Source organism: Anomalospiza imberbis, chromosome 12 (genome assembly GCF_031753505.1).
Source record: "Anomalospiza imberbis isolate Cuckoo-Finch-1a 21T00152 chromosome 12, ASM3175350v1, whole genome shotgun sequence".
In the NCBI taxonomy this organism is placed as follows: domain Eukaryota; kingdom Metazoa; phylum Chordata; class Aves; order Passeriformes; family Viduidae; genus Anomalospiza; species Anomalospiza imberbis.
This window is the reverse complement of record NC_089692.1, coordinates 5,653,884-5,678,794: the sequence shown is the minus strand read 5'-3', so window position 1 is coordinate 5,678,794 and position 24,911 is coordinate 5,653,884. Positions and strand designations below refer to the sequence as shown.

Sequence of the window (24,911 nt, the reverse complement as noted above, 5' to 3'; positions counted from 1 at the left end):
ACCATGTCAGTGGTACCCAGTTTCTCAGTAGATTGGACACGAGGCACCTAAAAGTTGACAAACAAATACCTGTTATACACAGCCAAGAATTGTTCAGGTATAAAGAAGTGGTTAAATATTCAAGCAGTGTTATACCTGCTTGATAAATCACATCATTTTCTTAAATAAAAATGGGCATTGCATATGTATCATACAAGTCAACTCCTCTCTTTATTTGGGTTCTTTGTTGGGTTTTGGGTTCTAGGATTGGGGTATATTTTTATGGATATTTTGCTTAAAAAAAAAAGCCCCAGGTCAGTCTTGGTGTAATTCTTTTAGCTAGTCAAGTGATGAACCCCTGAAAAAAGGTGTTCTAAATGGAAAGGCTGACAACCCTTTAAGTGAAGTGCTGTGAATGATGGCACCTTGATCAGAGTTGGAGAAAACGTTCAATGTGATATAAGCTACTGAACTAAGTTGTAAAATGACAAGGACTGAGTGAACAGTTTTTAATACAGATAATATTGTTCATGTAGTCTATAAATATAGAATTAAATGTTGACCTCTATCTCCCGTGTCAAAAGTCAAAGTCAGTGTCAGCACATATTGTTTTTATTTGTTTCAAGAGAAAAATAGATCAACAACATTAACCTCACAATGAACAGAGAATTGAATGAATTAAAAAGCAGTACCCCATAAATCCCCTTCCTTTTATTGGCACAGTGATAAAAATGCCTAGGGCTTAGAGGAAAAGGGTAGTCTCAGACACTCGTCTGAGCTGCTCTATGTACACAGAGCTGTACATCACATGCTAAAACAGAGGAACAGAGATATTAAGATTCGTACAGTCTCATATAATACACAATATCCATCAAATTACATCATAGCATCCTGCAAAACAGGACATGTCAGCTATCCCTAAGACAAGTAGATTATCACTAGACTACTTTAAAGCAACTTTAGCCTTCCACCCACCTTTGAAAAGCACATTTCACAAAAGATATTAAATACACAAAAAGAAGACTTTATTCAATACTGTCCATACTGGCGGTTTATCAATATTTTAAGACATCACCTGGAAGAAGCTCATTGTGCTTAGAGAGTTACCATCTTCACTGGTCAGGTATCTCTTTAAATTCTTGGCTTATTGGGATAGGACTGAGGGATATGACATTTTTCTCCTGTTAAAAAGCAATTTTTTTCAAAACACCTCATAATAATAAAGGCCCCTATTTCACAACGCCTTAGTAAATTTGACAGTTAACTAAAATGAGCAGTTTCAATTGCAAATTCAGTTTAATTGCAATTTTTAGTGCTGCATAATTAAACTGAAAATGTTCTAAAAAGATTCACACAGTCAAAACTAGGACAGAAACAAAAGCATTTTCACAACATTGGTTTAGAGTTTTCTAATCAATTTCTAGAGAAACTGAAAAAAAAGTAGCATTTTAAACCAAATCAGTTTAACAAAAGAAAAGAAATGGTATCATCTGAAAAATTCAGCTGTTGGTTTTTGTTTACATTTTCTTATCCTCCTGCAGCTTGTAGGATATACACAAATTCTTTTGGTTTACTGCTCCAGTGATTATCTTCTGGCAATGTTGCATCATGTGAAAAACATTTTACAGCATTTGCACTGTGTACTAAACACACAAAAGCAACTAATTACAACGTTTGTCAAATCTGGAGTGTGTTCTGTGGACGCTTACTGGAACCAAATGACATTTTTCTTCTTGAAATGGGCTGGCTGACTTTGAGTTTCACCAGTAAAGTGTAGGCTTGGAGTGAAATCCTGACTCATACATGCTGCTGAAGGCTGGTATGCTGAAGCTATTCTATATCTTGGTGAGAAAAGCCTTCTCAGGCTTGAACATTAACAGGGCTTGAAAGAATTTTACAGCTGGCTATAAAGAGCAACTTTTCTGCTCCACATGTATTCATGCAGCTTCTGGGCAGAACCAGTCATGGTGCTTTTCATAGCTGGATGATCAGAAGACTTCTCTATAACTTCTAGTAAAGAAGGAAAGACATGTGTTTTATTATACTAAAGGATTATTGGTGTGGAGGGCAATACCAAATAGCTGTACAAAGCAAACCACTGATGGCCTTGCTAAGCCTGTAAACTCACTCACAGCTTCACACAGAGAAATAATGTCCAAACAGGGAGGGTACTTTTTCTGAGGCACATGGCTGATAAAATTAACTTCAGCCTTGGTTTTAAAAACTGCTTGTGATTTGAAGAATAGTGTACTGCATGAAAAGTATGATGAATATGTTGCAAGGGCCTAAAAAAAGAAATATAATAATTTGCTTTTCTTATTATTATTTTAGTCCTTATCCCATTAAGCCCGTTTTCATATCAGGAATGTTACAATTTTGTAAGTTTAAGGTTCAGGTGCTGCAACAGTCAAGTAACAGAAACATCAGCTTTCCAGCAAGAATAATATGTGTGTTTATGGTTGGTGATGGTTCTTCACTGAGAAATAAAAATGAGGGTTTTCTGGCAGCATGGACAGTGGTCAGTCTGCACCAGAGACTACCAGGATGGACAGCAGAGATGAATCTTTGTAGAAAGAGAACGAAAAAGAGTCACAGAGCTACAGCAGCTGGATCTTCGGGAATGTCCCTGGAGACTGCACTGAGCTCTCAGGCAGGAGCTCGGCAGCACGACAAATGTTTGAATGATGCTGCAGCCTCCTCTTGCTCCATAAGAGCCATTCTTTAACTTGAGATTCTCTCAGTGAGCTGAGAGAGCATTCTGAGATTTGTTTTTCTGTGTCAAACAGAAATAAGTTCACTGATTAAAAAATATCCTGTTTGGCATGTATTTATAAAAACAATGATCACATTTCTTAAAGAGGCAACCATATTGCTCAACATCATTCCAACACTAAAAAGACACAAAACACAGACAACTTAAAACATTAACAGATTCAAGCATATGAACAGGAAATAAAAAAATGATTGACAGTAACTGTTGATAACTAACTGATAAAAACTAAGTTTATTTATAAATAACAGTATCCCAACTCATAATAATTTACATTTTAAGAAATTCAGCAATTGAGCCTGTAATATGAATTTCCTGTTTAGTCATTTTCTCCCTCAATTAGAAAGCTTTCTTATGTTTGCTGTACAACAGGGAAAATTCTTTAGCATCACCCAAGAAGTTTGGCATCAAACCTAGCATGATAGGTTGCACAGATATATTAACTGAGATAAGTGAATTAGCTCAAGTCCTGTTTTAGATACTGTTGTAGATTACACATATCTATATGTTAGGAGTGTCTGTGGCAATCAACACTCCTTAGTCAGTTTTGAAATATGTCGATACCTATACAAAAGCATGGCATTAAAAAAAAAACTCACAGGCTTTTTTTCTAACAGTCCTTTGGTGGTAAATGACATTACTCTAGATTTATCAAAATAATGAAGATGTGTTCAGCTTATGCCATGATCTCCTACTTTAGTTGAGTGAACTCCTCATAAAAAGAAAGTTACTGTGTTTACTATTATTTATTATTATTATTACTATCATTATTTCAATAATAGTGAAATGCAGATAAGTATTTGGCTAGTTGAAATTTTAGCATGAGCTCCAAAATTTTCACACATATTTAGCATACTGATTCCAGACATGGAGAAACAAATTAGCAGATAAGTATTGTCATAATCATTAGTTAAAATTCTCCAATATAAACTAGTGTCAGCTCTCACTTTCAGAGCCAAGGAAAATATTCATAAGCTTTTACTTCCTGTAATAGAGAATTCACTGTTAACTAGGATTCAAATCCCATGTGTTCAGTCTCCCTACAAATACAAGTCCTCTTTTAGGGATTCTATCAAAAAGCTCTCACTGGTACCAAAAAAATAATAAAAATACACCACGATAAAGTGCCTTTAATCAGAAGGAGCTAAAGGTATTGAAACCTGCAACAGCAGCTGCAGAAAAAAAATGATCAGAAGTACAGCTGACCTTCATTTCTTGTAGCCACAGTCATCTGAGAGAATATTATTTTCTCTTAAATTATATAACACACAATTATTGATTTTTTTTTTCATGTTTCTTACATCTTATATACCACATACTTTAACACATTTATATTTTTAAACTTTCCATTAAAATAATATAGATGATAACGAGGTAATGTAGACCAATTTAAAACCTTGTAAGGCCATTAAGAACTTACTACTAGAAAAACAGAAGTTAGCAGAAGAAATTATTCACCACACTTTCACATCTGGGCTTGCAAAAGTAGCTTCTGCAACTCTTGTGCTTCTCTTTGTGTGCTCTTCCTGTCAGCCTCTTGATCTATTTGAAGAGAAACGAGGACAACCACAGAGTTACAAGTGTCACTCAAAGACACAAACATGCTTGGTGATAACCTGGAACTCTAAATAAGAGCAGTGAGTTGCTAATAGAGGAAGCTGAGGGGCTCGTTCATCCTGCAGCAAAAACAAGCTACAAACCAGTGCACTCCAGGATTTGCCCTTCCTGTTTGCACTGGAGCACTCGTGGGGCATCACATTTTTGGGGTTTACCACAGGTCACCTGGGAGACAAAAAAGGGACTCTAGAGCAATAAAAAAGTGCCATATGAACAAAGTGCTCCCAAGTTGCTTTGTTGATGCTGGAGAACAGAGTGGATGGACTCTGTCATAGTCTGATATCCCCCAAATCTTGCTGCTGCAGTAGTTCTGCCCTTTCAGTGCAATCTGAATAAAAACAATTTATATATAATACTTAATACATCACCAAGCCAAAGATTTTTGTTATTATTTTCTTTTTTTATCCATTTATGGTTGAAAATTAATGAAATTACATGAGACTGAAGCCAATGACAACTGCTAATCTGTAAGCAACAACAAGCAAGGAAAAGCTGATAGGAGTACAGCTGTTTTATTTTAATTGAGGAATGATTTTATGTTGGAAGCACTCAATATTCACAGCAAATTAAAAATAATGAAGTGAATTGATACCAATGATATTTTTTTTACCTACTATCCCTTTGTAAATCTATTTCTTCACACAAATTGACATGTATAATTGATACATAGGCTATTATTCCTCATTAGTAGGCTGAATAAAATAATTCTTGATTAAATTTATTGCAATTTACCATCCAGCATAATGCTTGCAAGCTATAAAAGTCAATCAACAGGAAACAGAAAAAAACCAGATGACATTATTACTTCTTATATATACACAATAATCTCATGTGTTTCATGGAACCTTCCTAAGCATTTCGTTGCTCCTGAGGAACTACAGGCTGTCTCAAACAGGTCACTTCATTTTTCATATGGCCATAAATATATTTCACTGCATACATTCTTCTGAGTTTTTCTGATAAATATCACCTCTAATAAGCAAATTATTTGCATATTTAGCAATCTGTTAGAAGCTGTCTGGAAGAGCTAGTCTTCTCCTAACACTCAAACAAAATTATGCAGAAGAGCTGATGATTTACTTTGTGTGGATTAGGGTGTTTGATTTATATTGTGTTATCACTGCGTCAAAAAAGTTCAACAAGTAGCAAAACTTCAGAATTTCAGTGAAACAAAGAAAGTCAATAGTAAACCTGACAAGCAAAATATATATACTGTGATGAAAAATTTCCAACCAAAAAATGGAATCAATGGCAGATCAGTCTGTTCTTTATAATTTTAACTTGTTCCACATCTTGCCCTGGCCTCCACTATTTTGTAGGAATTTTTTTGGTATTCTGAACCTAGCAGAGCAGCTATTATGCTATTCTCTTCTCTAATGGCAAGAAAAGTATGTTATGCTCAGACTCTTTCAATGGCCTATTGCTCCTATTTCTCTGGAGAATGCTAGCAGCTGGCACAGGATTGCTGCCCTTGCTGATGCTGGGCTTCAGACTTGACAAATAATTTACCCAAAAATGCTGTATAGTATAGATACTATAACTAGTACAGACATAGAGTAGATATCCTACTTTTGTCATCTTTACTTAATGCAATTTCTTTTTGATGAAGAGCCTCTGATGCCCTGACTGTGCCTCTTCCCTGATTGCAGTCTGTGTCTCAACTTGTCCAGAAAAGCAGAAGAAATTGCTCAAAAAATCAGACATTATTGTATAAGACCAGAGGATCAGAATTAAAAACTAAACTGTATTGGGAATGTTTTCCATTCTTATTACATATCACGTTCTTTGTAAAAGATTAGATAAAATCTAATTTAAAAAAATTAATTTCTGGTTCAAATCTAATTTCTCTTTATAGAACTAATGAATTAGAAAAGAGAAATACAGCGGTCTACAGAGGTAACTGAAATTGAGGCACAGAGTCTAAAGGTCTAATATGACTGTCTCCACTGAAAAATAATCTGAATTTTATTCTAAAGCTATTTTTAGATTCAAAATTGCATTTTTATACAACATAATTCCACTAATCAATATTTCTTTTGTTGCTACTTACAAATTTTGATCAAGTCTTTGTAAAAGGTGATATATCTCAATTCAGAAAGACCCGTGACATCTCAAAATCAAATCTCACATTTCAAAAAATAGGAGGAAGAGGTGCTATCAGCAGCAAACCCAGCTGTTTCAGGATTCATCTACTATTTGATATGTGTTACTCAGCACAGTAAACAACCAACCTGCCAGCGGCAAAAAATCAAAGAGCTCTGTTCCATCTGAACAACATCTTTTAAAGAACTGAGGCAGTGGCCCCAAAAAGCAGCCCTTAGAGGCAGGCAGAGGTTTCTAGTGCTCCCGGGGGACCCTGCCATTTCAGGAAGTGCTGTCACCCAGACCCACACAGTGCTGCGTGTGTGAGATCATCTTTAAGGGTGACCAAAGGTATTTCCAACAACAAAACCATCCACAACAGGGGAAGAATAACCAGGAGCTATGGCCTTATTGAAACTGAATTCTAATGGAGGTCCTCCACATACATTTAGCCTCCACAGCCAAAGGTGACTTAGTTCATTAAATCTTTCCAGCCTACTTCTCTGGACAATAGAAAAGCCCAGCATGGATATGCAGCTCATTCCTTCTGATTTGTGGTGATCTCCTGGTCTGCACACACCCAGAGACAGTAAAGGACTCTCAGCTGTGCCAGGCCATGGAAAATGAGCCAGAGCAGGGATTGTGTGGCTGGAACATCCCCCAGAGGAGCTCAGCTGGTTTGAGCAGAGTGTTGAGAGCACCCAGGCTGTGGGTGCAAAATATTCCTGTATGGGCCACTTACTTAAGAGTTGGACTTGATGATCCCTATGGGTCCTTTCCAGCTCAGAATATTCTGTGAGACACAAGTGATGTGGTGTCCCAGGGGGGCCAGCTCAGCCACCCCCCTTCTAGCAGCAGAGCCACAAAACAAAGACCTTTATATTTCAACAGGAATTATCTTGTCATTGCTTTTAATCTAGAAAAACCATATTAAGAATAACATGATGGCAAAGATTATGATCAGCCTTAAATACACCATTTTCATTCAGCTCCAACAAACTCAATAGGAAGACTATTTCATTAAAGAACACAACAGATTGAAATTCAATAGTTCAGTTAATCCAAGTACATTGAAATAAAATTATACATGTATATATACACACACGTGTATGTGCGTGCAAAGTGAGGGAGAAACTACTACTTTCACATACATATAATTTCTATTAAAAAGCTCAAATAAGAATGTAATATCAGAGCTCTTTAAAGTTTAAGGGTATTCTGCTCAGAATGTTTCTAGCTGCAAACATAAAAACAAACCAATACATCTATGACAGATTCTCAATTTTTAAATCTTAATAACTTGTGAAATTAATAAAAAAAATCACTCACTTTATTATATTCATCACCACAAAAGACAAAGGTATTATCCGTTTGAGTCTATACCAAAAGGAAACACACACACATTAATATCTGCAATTCTGGTACACATTCCAAACACAAGAAGTAACAAATTTGGTGACAAAGCTGTCAAAATATGTTCTGCAAATACATTGGCAAGAGATCTGGACATACTAAAGAAATTCAGTGAAACAAAATAGGTGCCAAATGGGGATGTTTGACAGAGTGTTCAAAAATACATTTAGACCAAAGCAGGAACACATCCAACAGAGAGATTCTCTACATAAATTATCATGAAACTATTAGAAATAATTGGCCAGTGATTTCAAAATATTACATATACTTTTAATGTTATCAAAGAGCTGTGTTGTGAACCATGTGTGATTTCTTGGCGATTGAATTTTTGGCCGCACAACAGCGTTTTTAGGCGCAAGTGAAAATACTATATCCCATACTGTAAGTCAATCTGTAGTCTTTGAAACGGCATCAAGCTTCCAAGTGCTTTGAAAGGCTGTTGGGAGAAATACTATAAAGTCTGGATACTCTGGGAGGCTGCAGAGCACAGCCCTTGCGGAGGGTGAGTGCTTGCCCAAGGCTAAGAGAGCCCACATGTTAAAGATGTCACGGCCAACCTCTCCAGCCAGTGTGGAGGTGTCTGTGGCCACAGTGCCCCAGGCCACCAGATCAGTGTAGCCCCGGTCCCTGCAGCAGGTGCCACAGTGCTGCCACAGGGCTGGAGGTAAAGAAGAGGCACCTGTACATCTGTGCCAGGCAAACAGGAGCACATTAATTTATACACAGCTCTGCATTACAGGCATTTCTCAATAAAATGAAGCCATCCAAATGCTTCCAAATACATCTGTGAATGCTGATAGCCCCTGCAGAAATATGCAGGAGGAGCAGCCCCTGCTCTGCACTTCAGTGGGATGCCTTGGTGAATGGAGGGGGGCAGGGGTCTGCCCTGCAGAGCTACCTGTTCACACCACTCATAGGCATAAAATACAAATCAAAAATGTTTAATGGTTCTTGAGTAGAGGCCTTATAACAGAATAAAATTGAGCAAGTCAAAGTAGACTACCCAGAAAGCAGCCAGGGTGCCAGGGCAGCTTTCTTCAGCCCAGAAGTGCAGTTCAGCTAAATGCCTACATCTTGAACATGCACTGAAATTTATGGAGTCTGCTCAGATTTTAAGGCTCAGAGTATCTGGGGTTAAAATCTGGCCTCCCTGAAGTGTATGGAAAGATATTCCCTGACTTCACTAGGATCTGTTATAATCTACAAAGGTTTCAACAGTGCATTGATCAGAGCCTCCCATTAGGGCACTGAGCCAAGTGAATTATATTTGTCATATGTTCAGTCTCCAAAATTTGTGCTAGATTTTTAGGAAAACAGTTTTATATACATGTTGTGGAATTCCCTCATTATAATCCTATATCAAAGAAATGCACTCTGAATTTGAGGCAGTACAAGGTGAGATTTGTGTTAATTTCTGGCAAGTTCATTCCTTACACTTGAAATGAGCCTCTGAGAAAGCCTTCTCCCCCACAGACAAGCTTTTTCCTACTCCAGAAAGATCCATTTTCCTGAACAACCACAAAGAAGGTGGCACAGATATAACTTAAGTAGCCCATAATTCCATTTATTCCACTGAGATGAGAACCTTCCAGAAAAGTCTCATCCAGTGCTTGCTATCACTTCTTCTTATTCATTGTGACATCCTCAAGGGCTGTCTCCAGCTCCCTACATCCCTCCCCAGTGCTGTCCCAGGCTGTAGGTGGGCTCCTGTGGGTTTTGGACAGGAGTTCCAAACATTCCAGTTTTGGACATCAACCTGAAAAATAGATGCCAGCACAGATAAGGTTTTCTACTTCATGTTGTAAATGCTGTTTCTGTCAGAAGACTGTGGCTTTGACCTGTGAGCTACACCTTTTGGAACTGGTTACAGAGCTTTCAGATAGGCATTTTTTGTTGGACAAATGAATTTACTAAAAAAAAATTACTATCAGCAAAGCAGACTGACTTACCTAAATGGGCATTTTTTCCCTTCTGTGTGAGCTCTTTAAATTTAACATGCCTTTAAGCAGTATTAACTTTTAAGTTGCCATAAAATCAAATAATTGTATTTATTAATTTGTTTTAATTACCAAGCACAGATAAGCATATGTCCTACTTAGCCTGGGAAAATCTGAACGCACACCTGCTCCAACAAGCAGTCTGTAAAATGAGACGTGAGGAAAATATTTGAATTACATTTCCCTGCTCCAACATACCATTTTTAAAAAGCACTTTCAACACTGAACTAGGCCTTTACAGTTAAGGCATTTTACAAGATGATACTGAGCTATGTTTCCTGTCTATGAAGAAGGCACCAGCATATAAAATGGTAGTGAATTTGCATTACCTCCAATCCATCATTCTTTGAGTGCGCAGGAAAAACTGTGAGACCTGCTGCAACAAAGCACAGCCTTGTGTTGACAGATTCTTATTTAAGTGACTGTGAATACAACAATTCCACAAATAATTTGTCAAGTGTGTGGCTGAACTAGCTCTGAACCCTGATAAATACCAACTCTCCTCACTGCTACAAAGGCATGATGTTCTGTGTGCGGGCAGTGAGTAACAAGCACCAGGATTTAACAATCGATGCTACTATATTTCTCTTTTCTTTGTGGTTAAAAAAGCCTTGAAGGGCGGCTCTTTCAGCAGTGTTAAGTACTAGTGGTGGCTATGCCTTGCAAATCTAAGTAATGCACTGCAGGCTGAGGTGAAAGGAAATAGCACGCTGCATCCATTTTTAGCTGCATTTAAAACATATGGTTTATGTTCTCTGGTGAAAAACAGTCTTTACTGTATAGTTAGCAGACTCTTGTTTAATACAGGCTATTATTAAATGGACCTCTTTCAAGTTATGATAATAGGACATCTACTTTGCTGCTTTTTGCATCCTAAGGCATACATTTGGGCTGGGGTAATTCAAGAGAAGAGTCCTTTCAGGAAAAATAACTCAAACTCAAGGGGAACACATGTACATATTAATAGGGGGGAAAACACTCCTTCCAGGTATTCAATTGAAATCAAGATTGCATTTTTCTATCATGCAGTGCATTCTAAAGGCATTATGGATGTACGAGGAAAAAGTCATTTTTAAAGAAATGTAAATCTAATCAGTCTTGAAGCTAGCAATATATACATAAATGTCTCTTGCAGACATAATTTAGTATGCATTATTAATTTATTTTTCATAAAGCTTTCCAGCTACAAAAAGGATAAGTGGAAATGTGCACCCACATTGACGATAATGCTCATTTGTCAGGCAGGAGTGAACATATTAACAAATTTCCCCCCTGCAAAATCCCAACCTAAAGGATGTTCAGAAGCTTCTTTGGAGAAAGACCAGACATGCTTATTGCAAACAACATTATTCCAGGCCTTATAATAAAATACCAGCCTTTAATGGGACCTGAACTTCATCAAGGTATTTGCAAGGCAAAACTGTTATAAACTTTGGACGGCAAAATAGTGTATTGTATAAGTCAATTATATTTTTACTTTTGATAGTCCTGATGTAAAATGCTAATTATTTATTGTTTATAAAGCAATTTCAAATAAAGCAGAACTCATACACTAGTGCTATCATGATTTTCCAGTCATTAACTTAACCAGAATTTGCATTTCGGGACTACAGCCAGTGACTTACATGCACTACTTAAGTCATTTTTCAAACACCCTGTCCCATCTTAATCTATTCATCATTAATCACATTTGGTCACTTTACATACAGAACACTATTCAGATGAAAGATAAAAGAAATACATTAATAAAATTAAAGCTAGAGTGAATACTTCAAAATATAAAGGTAGTGGACGAATATGGTTATCAAAGCAATTTATATCCTATGCCTATTAAAAAAGACTTGTCTGAGCAACAGTTATGAGTTTTTGAGGGTTTTTTCCTAGTACTGGAAAAGGTACTTTGAAAGGCACCCTTGTACTCTATCCCTCCCAAACATCTCTAATTGTGCTAACAAAGCAAAGGTACTCAAATTTCATAGGTTTTATGAAAAAAGGAGGAGAATATATTTGTAGCTGTTTACTTCTCAATACAGCTACATTTTAGAAGCTGTGAGTAATCTTAAACTTGTGGAACTGGCTAGTAATTACAGGCTCTGTTTATGTGAAAAGATCCAGTGCTCTGACTCCTGAATCTGACTGACCTATTCTACCTTCAATCAATCAAGCCACAGAAGAGTTACATCCTCCTTGTGCAGGTCTGCTCAACCAGGGGCTGGAAAGAACCAAAGGTTTCTTATGGAAGGAATTTTGTTACCTCTGCCTCACCCCTTTCACCTCAAAACAAAAAACCAAAACTCAATCCACACAGCTCCATCAAATACTGCTCCAGTCCATGCAACCATTTCACAGCACTGAAAGGGGTTCCATGGCATTTGGTGGCCTTGGGAAATTGCATGATCTTGGTCCAGTTCTCATGGATAAGTACCCATTTCATAAATACCCACTGGATTTTAGTATCTTACATTTCTGTGGGGAATTCCTGCTGTAAAGGTGTTTTATGCACATGTTTTGGAAACTCCTCCTCTGAGCCAAACCTCAGCCATGGAACTGCTCTGGTAACCTGAAACAGGTACCTTTAATCCAGTCCATGGTGGCTTGGGAAATAGAGAGGCAACCTGCATGGAATATTGCCTTGTAATGAAAGTTAATTGCTATCTAACTTGGAGCTTATAAATGTACAATATCCTGAGGATATTTACTTTTTGAAGCACTGAGACCTCATAGAGGAATCAACAGTTATTTCAAGTTCCTGACTTGTCTGTGGGTTTTTAAATTTATAACCTTAAATATGAAACAGATGTTGATTTTCTCTTAACAATGTAAAAAACCAAATCTTCAGGTACCAATTTTTTATAGGTTTAAAAACACCAATCAAATGCTATTTTTTGAAGGTTTTCAGTTTTTCAGATTTGAACTTGAGATCTAATTAATTAGTCTCTTGGACAATTTTTAAACAAGACACTTTTTTTCTAAGTTTCCTTCACAAACAAGGCTGCTGTTGAAGAAAACTGTTTCTGAGGTTCCTGTTAAAAAGTAGTAATGTTCTATCCACACATTAATGATTCCAAAATTCTCCATTATGAACAATATTTATCAAAAACAGCCCACTATCAGATGAAAGATGTGCCTTATCTTTTCTTGTCAACTAAAGCATTATTCACTGAAAGTTTCTTTCATATCTGTTTCAGGGGTTTCAGTGTCATTTTAAATTGCAAATCAATCATAGATCATGCAAGCCCTACTTCTGTAGGAGAGATTAACGCTCTGGCTAAAATTGTTTACAAAGCCATTTGTAAACCTTCTGCTGATGCAGATGAGGCAAGTTTACCAGTTTAACATTGTTGATCCCAGAGAAAGCCTTAAGCAATGACTTCAGAGGGCAAAAAAATTTGTTCATTTATCATTATTGTCATGGGCTTTCGCAAATGATAACAATTTGTCTTCATCCTATTTTTAGACAATGAGCCACAATAGAGTCCAGAAAGCCATTTTGCCAGATGGGAGAAGGTGCTTTCATTGCAAAATGTTGTCTTTTCTTTTCCTGCCCTATAAAATTGGCTTAAGTGAGAACCAAGGATATGTTTTAATGTCAGGTTTCCCAGTAGACACGATGACATACAATAACAGCACACAGTGCCTGGACAGCATGTTGTCCAAACATATTGCATTTTTAAAAACAACAACAGTCTTTGTTCCACATTTTTGCTGCAGAAGCTGCAATTAATACAGAGAATTTCCACAGAATAATAATTTTCATACAGTTATTATTCATTTTCTGAAAAATATCTAGATTTAGTAGTTCTTCCCTTTGCACTATGGAATGTCAAAAGATTTATTGTTAAAAGAAACTAAAAATACTGCAGAAAACAGGATATCAGTTAAGCATTCTAAAGTACTACGATGCTAATTCCATTTGGTTCAACTTTATTTTGAAATGATAAATCCCATCTATGCAATTACACAGACAAGTTGGACCTCGAGGAATAAAGGCAGTTGTGCCAGTGCCATGGGACAAGACAAAGCCTGGGAGAATTTAACCCCTTTTTGTGCTGGGCTTTATGTGAATACCTGCCCACTGACAGGGAGGGCCAAGCAAGGGGTTATGGAACACCCAAATCAGCCCCTGCCCAGTGATTTCCCCACAGAGAACAAATCTCTAAGGGCCAAGCCGAGAGGCACTGGGGTATATCCTTTTCTTTCAGTCTCACAACCTTTAGTTATCAGCTGTGTTTAGGGCTGATGTGTCCCTTTACTGTGGCTCAATGCAGTTTATGAGAGAAAAAACCCTTTTGACTCGGGTTTTGTTTTGTTTACCAGGATCTGACCCTTTGGGACCTTTAGGAAAAGAAAGAGCAGATACAAACATTGTTTTCATATAGACTGCACCAATTCCAAATTTTTTTTTTTTTTATAGACATATTAATATTCGTTCTCCAAAACCCAAAATATAATTTTACCTGTGTAGAGAAACATGACCACAGAACAAAAAAGATGTTTCTTAATGTGGTGAAATGCTGCTTTTTAAATGACAGTATTTCTTATTTCCAGAAGTTCATCTATCATTCATAGCTTCCCACTCCATAATCCTGTCTCTTTGTTCACTAACAATTTCACAATATTTCTAACAGTTTCTGCTTCTAATTTTTTTGTACAGATGAATACCTAACATGTAAGTTTGCCTTAAAAAAAAAAAAAAAGAAAAAAAAAAAAGAAAAATATTAACCAGCTGCGCTCAAATTTTTCTTGCTATAGGATTGTCATTATCCTGGAATTGGTTTTCAAGGCAAAATAAGGAGCTATGAGCAACAATGCAGTCAGTAATCCACTCAGCGTTTATACAGCAGGATGAGGGTGGGCATTACCAAGAAATACTGCACAGCACCAGTGGAGTTAATCACCAGTCCTGCCAAGCCACTCTCGGGGTCTCTACCCCCTGAAAGCGTTCATTGGCTACAGTAAAACTCCTTAGTATTTCTTATTCCCAGTCCTTGTATTGCAAAGGCACTAATAATTGTGTAAAGAGCATTAGTGACTCTATCAATATGAATGGAGAAATCCTGCAGTTTACTTGATATAAAACATAATAATATTTGGACAGTATTCTTTTTTTTTTTTTTTTTTTTTTTTTTTTGCCAGAACTGTGTCAAAGAGTTGTGGGATTTTGTTGTTTTAGTTTTGGTGGTGATTTTTTTTTTTTTTTTTTTTAAAGCCTCTTCATTATGTAGTTTTCAGCCTCAACAGCAAAATAGTTAATTGCATCTCTGCCAGGTGTTTCATTAATCCAGTTAGCTGTTAGACAAACCCTGCAGGAAAACAGAAGACAACAGCCTCTCTGCTTACCCTCCTCCCCAGCCCATGCTCGCCTCCCCCTCCATTCCCCTCTAGGAACTGACTGATGGCAGAGCCACTCTGCTCAACTTGAAGGCTGAAACTATAGAAAATTCCATGCTTAGTCAGGAAATGTGGGAAATCAGCAGAGGTAAGTATGAACTGTACTACTCCTGCAGAGACTCGAGGAGAGATGTCCAGATCTCTGGGATTTGGAGCCAATCACTGTTGAAGATGGACTGACCTGCTCTAAGCAGATGCACTGCTGAGCATTTGACCTTCACAGGGAGGCAAAAGTTGCTCAAGTTGCTAACAGTGGTTGTAGACTGGGCTTTTTGGAGCGGGGATAAGATTTAATATATAAGGGGTAATAAGGAAAGCAGAAGAAATCCAGGAAAGAAGTTGTACCTTCTCAGGCTTTGTTTGCTATATTTGATCAGTCTTTTGTGAATCATCTTTGTTCCTACAGAAGGAGTTGTGTAAAGATACCAGAGAGGTCTTGAGAGCAGCAGAAAGAACCTTGCAGCACAAGAACCTCTGTCTCCTACCTGCAGCCTGGGAAACTGTTGTCTGACACCAGAACATTGTGGGTATTTTGCTCCTGATAAACTCTTTTTGAGCCTTGTTCTTTTTGGTGCTATTGGAGCCTTTGTTTATTTACAGCATTCCCAGAACCATGCATGGCTCGGGTTGGCAACCACAGCCCAGTAGGTGTAACAGCCTCCCTCTGGAACCCAGCTTGAATTAAGGCAAATGTTTACACTCAGAGATAAAATCATAGAGAGATAATGGGAGGCAAAACCTGATAATAATAATTTTACAAATTGATAAAAAATCAATTTATGACACAGGAACACAAACCTATAGTGCAATCTTGGTCCTGGCTAAAAATTCCAGTAACAGTGACCTTCCTTTCCAGAGAAGGGACACCTTACTTTTCTTTTGTCTGTGCACCACTACACAAACAAGTCACTGGAGGCACTAAGGGGTGGGATGCATCAGTGTTTGAGATCCTATCCTCAATGAATTAATATGAAAAGACTTTTAAAAGAAGTTTAGTACAGGCCTTAGAAAAAATTTCTTCTGAAGTTTCAAGTAGAGTAAGACAGGAAGATAGTGTCCAAGACACTCAGAAAAACTTGATTGGTTCAGCTTTTACAGGTGAACCAGGAACAAATAAAGAGAGGTTTGATCTCCTGAGGCTCTACTACTCATTATACTCCACAGAAATCTGGACAGTAGGACAGACTCAGGTTTCTTTTTCCTTCCTGTTTGAATACTCTCCTAGCTCCAGTCATTTTGCTCTGCAGCTAAACCCACGTCTGCAAGGGATGACGAAGGGGATATTATAGCTGCATTGTTTTGTCTTTGCTGGGGATAGAGAATGATGTATTTGGAATTCAGCTGGTGTATTTACAGTAGTTTTAGTAACCCATAAAACATCGGATCTATATTTTGAAATATTTACAAGAGCAGCAGTCAACAGTTCTTTATCTACAATACTTTTTAATACTTCTGTCTCCTCCTCTCTTGTCACCTTTTTTCATGCTGCCTTTTTGTTGGTTTTCAGCTCTGATATTGTTTGCTGATTGTGACATTGTGAAAATGACTGTGTTCCTCTAGATGAAACACAAGGCATTCCTAAGTGCACTTTGTTCTTTTTATTTTATTAACAAAAGGAAAAATGAGATGTATCCAAATCACCCATTCACTAAATAAATTCCCACATTGAAGGGGAGAGCTCCAAGCTATAACAACATTGTCCATTTGGAGTCCGGTCTGTCAATGACAGTACAACCAAAGAAAGGGGGAGCAGAGCCCTTATAGGAATTTTTTTATTTTTAGCTTGGAATTAACAAACTGGATCAATTATTTTTTCAATCTGAATTTTTCTTTAAAAAGATAGATTCCTGAATTAGGAATAAAAGCAACAATCACTGCCCTTCACCTCACCTTCCCTCTCCCCACCCAAGATCCTCTCATTAGAAATGAGATTATTTATTAATTAACAATAAATTAATTAATCAACTAATTATAATAATTTATTAATTTTAAAAATGTTGCTGTCTACCTATGTGAACTTGCCTAGGAAAAAAAGCCTTAGTTTCCAGCCTAAATAACATATGGAATAAAATTCCAGGATAAACATCAGGTAAATGGAGCAGCACTCCATAACCTTCTTATTAGTAGAAGTGGAGATATTTTCCTGCTCAGGCAAGCAGCTAAGGAAGACAAGGAAATACAAAGAGAAGGATAGGTTTAACTCTAAATTTCAGACATAATTCTCACTCCTTAACCTCAGAGATACAGAAGCAAAAGGCTGCCCAGTAAAACAGCAGAACAATTCAGTTCTTTGTCTCATTGGCTTTTTGGTTTTTGTCTTCCTGAGCAAGGCAGTCATTACCTCCTCCTCAGATGGAGGAGTTGGAGGAGAAGGAATCAAAACCCAGCAATGACCTAAGCATTACCAATGGAAAGAACAATGTTTTGTTGGAAAATTTTCCCCCTTTTGAAACTCTTCTAACCCGGAAAGGTAAACCACAAACACTCTTTAATTGGAATAATTCAGCATCCAGTCCTGACAGCCAGTAGCAGTTAAATCTCCAAATTAGCCAGTCCTAGTTATACCCAGGGAAGGAAGGGAAATGGAGTTACGGCTGTTTGTATTGGCCAGCAGAGATTTAATCAGTTCCCGTACAACCTTAGGCCCCGTTTGCAATGGTGCAGACCACACTGAGTAGAGGAGCAGGAGCTCCCTGAAGAGCAGGGCAGAGCTGGAGCAGCTGGGTGCCAGTGCCACCTGCCCATCCTCACTGCACACGAGGGCTCCCGGCGCTGAGGGACAGCTGTCTGCAGCCAGAGCCGCAATGGAAAAGCTACAAGATGGGTGAGAAAGGGATCTTGTGACATTCCCTACGTGTCCAGGCAGTGGACAACAGACACAGACTTCTCCCCCTGCTACCATATTCCTTTCATTCTACATTTTCAAACTTTTGCTAGCAAGGAGCCTGAAACTCGCAGCCATTTCACGAGGAGGGCTCAGAGGCTCTGCCAGGGCCAGGCTCCAGGCAGCTATCGCAGCATTCCCGGGAAAATCGGGAGAGGGAGCAGCCCTGACTGCCGTGGCTGACAACTGTTTTAAGGCTGTATAATTATTTAGGGCAGGCAAGCCCTCAGGGAATGCCTTGAAGGAATGAAGAATCTTTTGCTCTTGCTTAGAGCTTTTTTCTAAGACAGGAATGCTGAGAAATGGGGAGTGGGGGTATGTTTTATACTTGCAATTTCACTGTCCTGTGCTGCATAGTAAATCTTCTAAGGTTCCTATTAAACATTTTAGCCACAAGACGCTCTTTGTGCTAAGTTAAATTATTTAATTGTACAGCTGTCCCCAAATATCCATCAGCATGGATTATTTATTTATAAAACCTGAACATCATTAAATGTGTTACCTCTATGACAGCAAATGTCCACTTTCAGACCTAACAACAAATAGCAATTCTTATTCAGCACTTTCCATGTAAGTATCCAAAAATAGTTTATCAGCATTAATGAAATAAACCAAATAAGAGGCAGGAAATTACAGATAAGCAAAAAGATTGAGAAAATCTAAGCAAGTCAGCCATGGCCTCATACAGAGTTTGTGACAATGGCCAAAACAGCCCGTTATCTCCTGCTTTCCACCACAAGAGCATCTAGAATCAAAATAAGATATTGATTTTGAATACATTTAATGTTTTAAACAAGAGTAACCTTAACTATTTTGAATCAGTTTCTAAAAGCAAATGTATCTGTAATAATAATCATAATAATTAGAATGAAATTTTGTTGCTGAAATGCATAAGCAAAAGAAACTTCAGGATTGTATACACTTGATATTTGTAAGAATTAGGTTCCAAGGTGATCTCTGCATCTTTTCAGGGACGCTTGTTGGATCCAGTGTAGAAGAAAATAAAAAGCAAAAATACCACACCCAGAAAAGTTTGCATACAAGCAAACCCAAATAAACAGGATGGATTGGCAAGTCATTGTAAAGGCAGGCAGTCTCTGTGTATTCTGTTACTAATACTTCATGTTACCTTCTTTTTTAAAAGCTAGATAAAATCCAAAAGATTTACCACAAAAGATTATGGCAACTCAGGACTTGAACAATGCTACAGCATCCCTTTTAAAGTTAAATCATACTTGACTATTGTTATAACAGTGTCCATAAAAATACAAACAGCATGAGGGTAGTTCAGCTGCTGAATGCCCACTGATAGTGCTTTTTATTGCATGGACAAGATCACAATTCATACACTAACCCCATTTTCCCAATTCCCCAAGTTTCATTCTGTCAGGATTTGGAAATGTTGTGGAATTTATTCTCACAGCTGTAAGGGGAGGAGGGAAACTGCAAGGGCTGCCAGTACCAAATGCTTAAAGAATCTGAGCACTGTGGTGGAGCAGGACCAATCAATGGGTAACACCTGGTGGAGGCATTTTGTTCTGCTCCAGAAGATGCAGCCAATCTGCAGGGCCAAACCCTGATTACGAAATTACTGCCCTTGGTTTTTGGAGAAGTCAGGATTTGCATCAGCATCTTTGCATAGCCTGCTTTCAAACCAAAAGACACATAAGGAGAAGGATGAAGAAAAAGAAGTCAGATGCCATGGCTGGAAAAATGGAGATAACCCTCAAAAATATTACTATTTTGTCCTTTAATGCATAGAAATATATATTTGGGATATAACACAGCAATCAACTTATCTCTAGGGTACAGGCTTTGATAGATTATGATCTAGAAAAAGATTATTATAGTTTCTACACAGCATAACTAGGAAGCAAAATAACACTGTCATAGAAGGTCTAGAAATATTTCCTTATTTTCATATTTTCCTGATGTAGGGGTTTCAGTTCCCAACATAAAAATCCAGTAAAGTTTATGTTTTAATTTTGATTTCAGTCTGTGAGGACCATAAGTGAGAACAGGAGCAATGCATAGCAGTCAGCTATAGGCACCTGAGGATTTTATGGTGGAAGAGTTGGGAGATGAGGAGGAGAGAGAAAGTTGAAGGTGTTGGAGTGGACACAGAAAGCCAAGCAGAAAATGAGGTTATTGCCATGAAGAAGGGTGCAAAAGAGACAAGACAAAAATCTGAAGATCACAGATCAGATAATTTTTTATGCTTATAGACCAAGTTGTTTGTGTATTTGCTTAAATATTACCTAGGAGAAAAATCACTATGAAGAAGTTATAGATAATAACAGTAAAATAGCATAAATAAGAAAAAAAAAAGATGAAATGAGAGATACAGCAAAATGTGATTTTAGAAGACTCAAAAAGTGCAATTTATATGAACTTTCAAAACACAGTTGAAGAGAAACACAAGTTTTCTTTTGTCTAATATTTTCCTTTTCTCTTCTGTAAAAATGATGGTAGATCAATAGTATACTCTAAGAGAGAACAAAGAAAACATAAGAAAAATAATTTGCAAATATGCTGAGAATTTGTTCATTCCCTATTATTAAACAGTTCAAGGGCAGATAAAGCTGAGCTTTAAATGCAATAAAGAAATTATTTCAAAGCAACACTACGAGCATCATGCAGTAATTGAGAGTAGAAAAACAAGGGTGATAAAACTGTCCCATGTTATTGATGTTAGAGTTCATATATGATGCATTTCTGTGACGGGATTATCAGAGCCCTGATGACAACATGTACTTACTTATCAAACAAAACAAGGTGTCTCAAAAAGGAGAAATATTAAATTATGTGCTATCAGCCTGCTATACTATTCAGCAAAACTGTGTGTACATAGTATCTGTTCCATACATCTGTATTTCTGCACGTGACCTCACTAAACTACTCTGTCTCTCTACAGCGTTTGCATAAAGAAAAATCCTTTGATCTTGTAAGCAAAGTCTCAAAATAGACCCATCTTAGCAATAAATTAAATTTCATTAAAAAATGGCAGAATAGTCTTGTGCAGGTTATCAGCCTTTCTCCTGCAACACTTATTCTCTCTTCTTGTCACAGATTTGTTTTATTTTGCTACAGCAATACATTATTACATCTTAAAATTCACATTCACCTGAAGAAAGCTGTGACATGCCTACCAAAAGAGACATACACTGCTTAACCTAAATTGACCCTTTTTTCCTTCTATTCTAATAGATCTTTTTTCTTTTTGTCACTCAAAATGAGTGTCTGATGTATGAGCATAAATTGTTAAAAGCAGTTTTAGGTAAAGGAAGAGAGACTGAAGTGGAGTTTTCTCACAAAAGCCAACCTCAATTTATGTCAAAGAGGGTTAAAAGACCTTGGGATTAAAGCAATAAACTTGCTGCTGTCAAAGCTAAAACCCGCTAACAATTTAGTGCCAAACGCATGTTGTTCAATATCATTTCATATTATATTATGTCACAAGTAGGTGACAGTTCCACATCAGACTGACAGGGCTGATTTACTCTGAAGAATTCATCGACATTTTGCAGAGTCAAAGCTGACTTCATTTTGTTTGGATGCAGGGTGGGAAATCTCTCCCTGAGTTGGAATATTTGGCTGAATAACCCTCATGGCACAGAGCCCTCAGGCACGAGCCGCCCAGCCCGGAGCTCCTCGCCTTCCCCTGCCCTAAACCACCTCCAGCCCTGCCCTTTGTGCAACTCCACTTTTTGATGTGAACGGTTCCCCTTCCTGCAATTTTTAAAATATCTGACTGTCCTGGTCAATATTTGGATAATTTTTCTTTCTGAATTCAAGATTTTATGCTTCTCCAAAATGTACCTATTGGCAAGGGTTGAGATAAAAGTCTGTGTTAAGAAAATACTACTGGCACCTGCTTATATTTTAAGTAGGTAGTAATAACAGCTATTTTTCCAGGATGTTAACTAGATCCCAAGGTCATGCATGATGAGACCCTTCTAAGGCCAATGGCAACAATACCATTTCTTTATATACAAATGTCTTTTGCAAGATATTCCTGGATGACTTTTTTAATATAATAATTCAAATTTCTCCCAGGGCTCTGAGACAATTCTGAATAAACATATTCTTTGTTTTGTCTCAGGAAAATCTAATTAATTTGACTTCTCTGTCAAGGTTTCAAAGCTTATTTATAAAGGGTGTCCCTTCTCCAAAATCCAGCATGTTCTTCTACAGTCATTTGCATCCTTCTATGATGTTCATTTCCTTCTCTTGTTGGATACTGCTATAAATGTGGAACTACAACTCAGCTCCTGAAGCTGATGACCAGGGAACCTGGCTTCTTCTGAACCAAGCAGAACTGTGCTACACTCAAAGTGGTCTTTTTATATGTGGAAACAGGAATATCCCTCCCTTCTTTGTGCTTCTTTTTTAATTGTGGAGCAAACTTTCAGCTATCATAGTTTGCTCTTGCCTCTATTTCTGAAAAGAGCTAGCAACATTTGGGGTCTTTAAGCACACATATCACTGTTTTCTCCATCTAAATACAGGTGTGGGTGCATTAGTGCCTGGCCATTAACGTCTGTAAACCGCATAGTAATTCTTCTGTGGGATTCTTTGGGCAATATTTGCTGTTCATCCAGGAAAACATTATTATTGCATGTAAAATGGGCCCATCATCCAACACTGTTTTTTTTTTGCTGACCATCTGCTGAACAACTCCCAGGCAGCAAAGGGGTTACCTTGTCTGTTATGCCAGGGAGCAGAACTTCTAGTGAATTGTTAGATGGGTTAGCAGATGGTTAATCTTATTTGACATTTAAAGCACTTGGAGGTAAATTTAGTGTTCACCTGCCCTGGAGTGTACAGCATGAATATGCTCCTACATATCTATTCCTGTTTAAACTAGTAACTCTAATGGCTGGAGGATATGCAGTGCCTGTCATGAAGAGAAGTTTCAGGGAAAAGGGGGAAAAAAAGAACAGGTAAACATTCATCCTGGCTTTAAACATTTACAGTTTTCTCATATTGAAACACAAATTCTATTATTTTTGGATGACCATCTCATCCTGACACAGACATACTCTTGCTAACTTACCTATTCTGCTCGTAGATCAAATTCTAATATATTTTGTTTATTAATATTTCTGCGCTCTGTTTTCCACTGCCCCATCAGTTATGGATGTGACAGACATGTGTACACGTTTCACTGAGTGCAAAGCCAAAGGTATCCTGTGATCCAGTGAGAAATCTAAAGGAGAATAAACACATTTCTGCAACCTTTTCCTCACAGAATGCCTGCCCCTTAAACCCATTGTGGTGCACACCAAAGTTAAACCATGGAGGATTCAATGAATTGCAAGCCAAGAAAAGGGATGAGCACAGAGCTGTGACACAGCCTGAGACTGCCTTTGCTCTCTGCTGGGAGGGGCAGGGGGTGGTGAGGGCACGAGGGGTGGGTGGTGAGGCTCCCAGCCCCTCCTGCTGAGCTCCAGCTGAGCACAATCTCCCCTTCAGTCCTCTGCACCTCTGTGACAGAGATCAAAATGAATTGTCATGTCTCTTTTAAGAGGAAAAATACCACAGCCTCTCTCAATACAGGCTGTGACCTTTCAATTTATGCTATCAGTTTACTCAGTGCTTGCTCTGTGGTTCATGATTAACTTGAAAGAGTTAGATCACACTCTCTCCAGGTCCTCAAGAAGGAACTTCTGTTGACTGTTAGAAATCCCTCATGCAATAAAGTGTACATAGTACGGCTGTATAAGCTATCCTTCAAAGTTACAGCAGCTCAGTAATGAGGTATCAATTCTTATCAAAAATCTCCTAAAATATTTCTACTCACTTTTGTTTTTCCTTTAAGGTACTATATATGAGAAGACAAAGTGAAAAACAGCCACCTGGTCATTAATAAATACACCTGCCTTCATCAATTCCTTAAAGGGTCACACAGCCCTCACACATTAATTAAATATTCTATGTATATCAAAAAAAGATGGTTTCAACTCTAACTATAAAGGATAAAAACTGAGATAAAGAGAGATTTACTCACACCTTCCTGCTGAGCCACAGAAACCTTCTCCCTCCTCCTGTAACTGTGCTGATGGCTCAATGTGTTCTAGAAAACAGAATAAAAAAATTTCATCAATATGTCATTTTCAAAGCTCACCCATAGACTTTCTCTATTTCTTTTTAGAAAAAAAAATATGCATTGGCAATTCTTTTCATCTTCACTAGTAGGGACCCTAGAAGGTGGGATGGCTTGAGGAACAAATGCTGGACTGAGTTGCATCTCCTGCTGCCACTGGAAAAGCAGTGTCTGCTCAGGTCAGCAACATGGGGGTTCTTTTTGTTATTTATTATTATCCACCCCTCTGTACTTAAAACCTGCTTGTTGGGGGTGAGTAGATTCTTTCAGGTCTTGTTTTAGTTATCCATGTGCATTTCCCTTCATTTTGCAATGAATATCGGGCAATGAGGGGAAAATCCCTTCTTTGCTTCAGCACGACTCCCCAAACCAATTTTACGCTCTCAAGTTTCCAATGCAGTAGCAGCTCAAGCTCATTTTAGCAAAATCAAATAGATTTTATTACATTGCTTGTATTTCACCTTTCCTTTAAGTAAGGATGGAAATACAGAGGTGAAATAATTGCAGGGGTATGTAAATAGCTAAACCAAACTGGAAGTTTTTAAGAACAGACCAAGTGTGTCACATTTAAGTACATTCCTTACCAAGATGGATCTCAGGATCTTTAACCCTCAGGACCTTAAAGTTTCTCACTGACATTACAAGCCTGGCCTGCTGCTCACCTCACTGTAG

The 24,911-nt window shown here is 37.8% G+C and overlaps 1 long non-coding RNA gene across 2 annotated transcripts; it reads right to left on the bottom strand.

Moving 5' to 3' along the window:
• Positions 1-78: 78 nt before the first annotated feature.
• LOC137481089 (uncharacterized) lies at positions 79-24,634 on the bottom strand. 2 transcript variants are annotated; one of them, XR_011003314.1, is made up of 5 exons: positions 24,144-24,632; positions 7,778-9,617; positions 7,191-7,364; positions 4,170-4,291; positions 79-1,989 (listed from the first exon to the last, which is right to left on the bottom strand). It is a non-coding gene; the product is annotated as an uncharacterized lncRNA (long non-coding RNA). The 2 variants fall into 2 exon arrangements; XR_011003312.1 differs by having other exon boundaries at positions 7,191-9,617; positions 24,144-24,634.
• Positions 24,635-24,911: the final 277 nt, after the last annotated feature.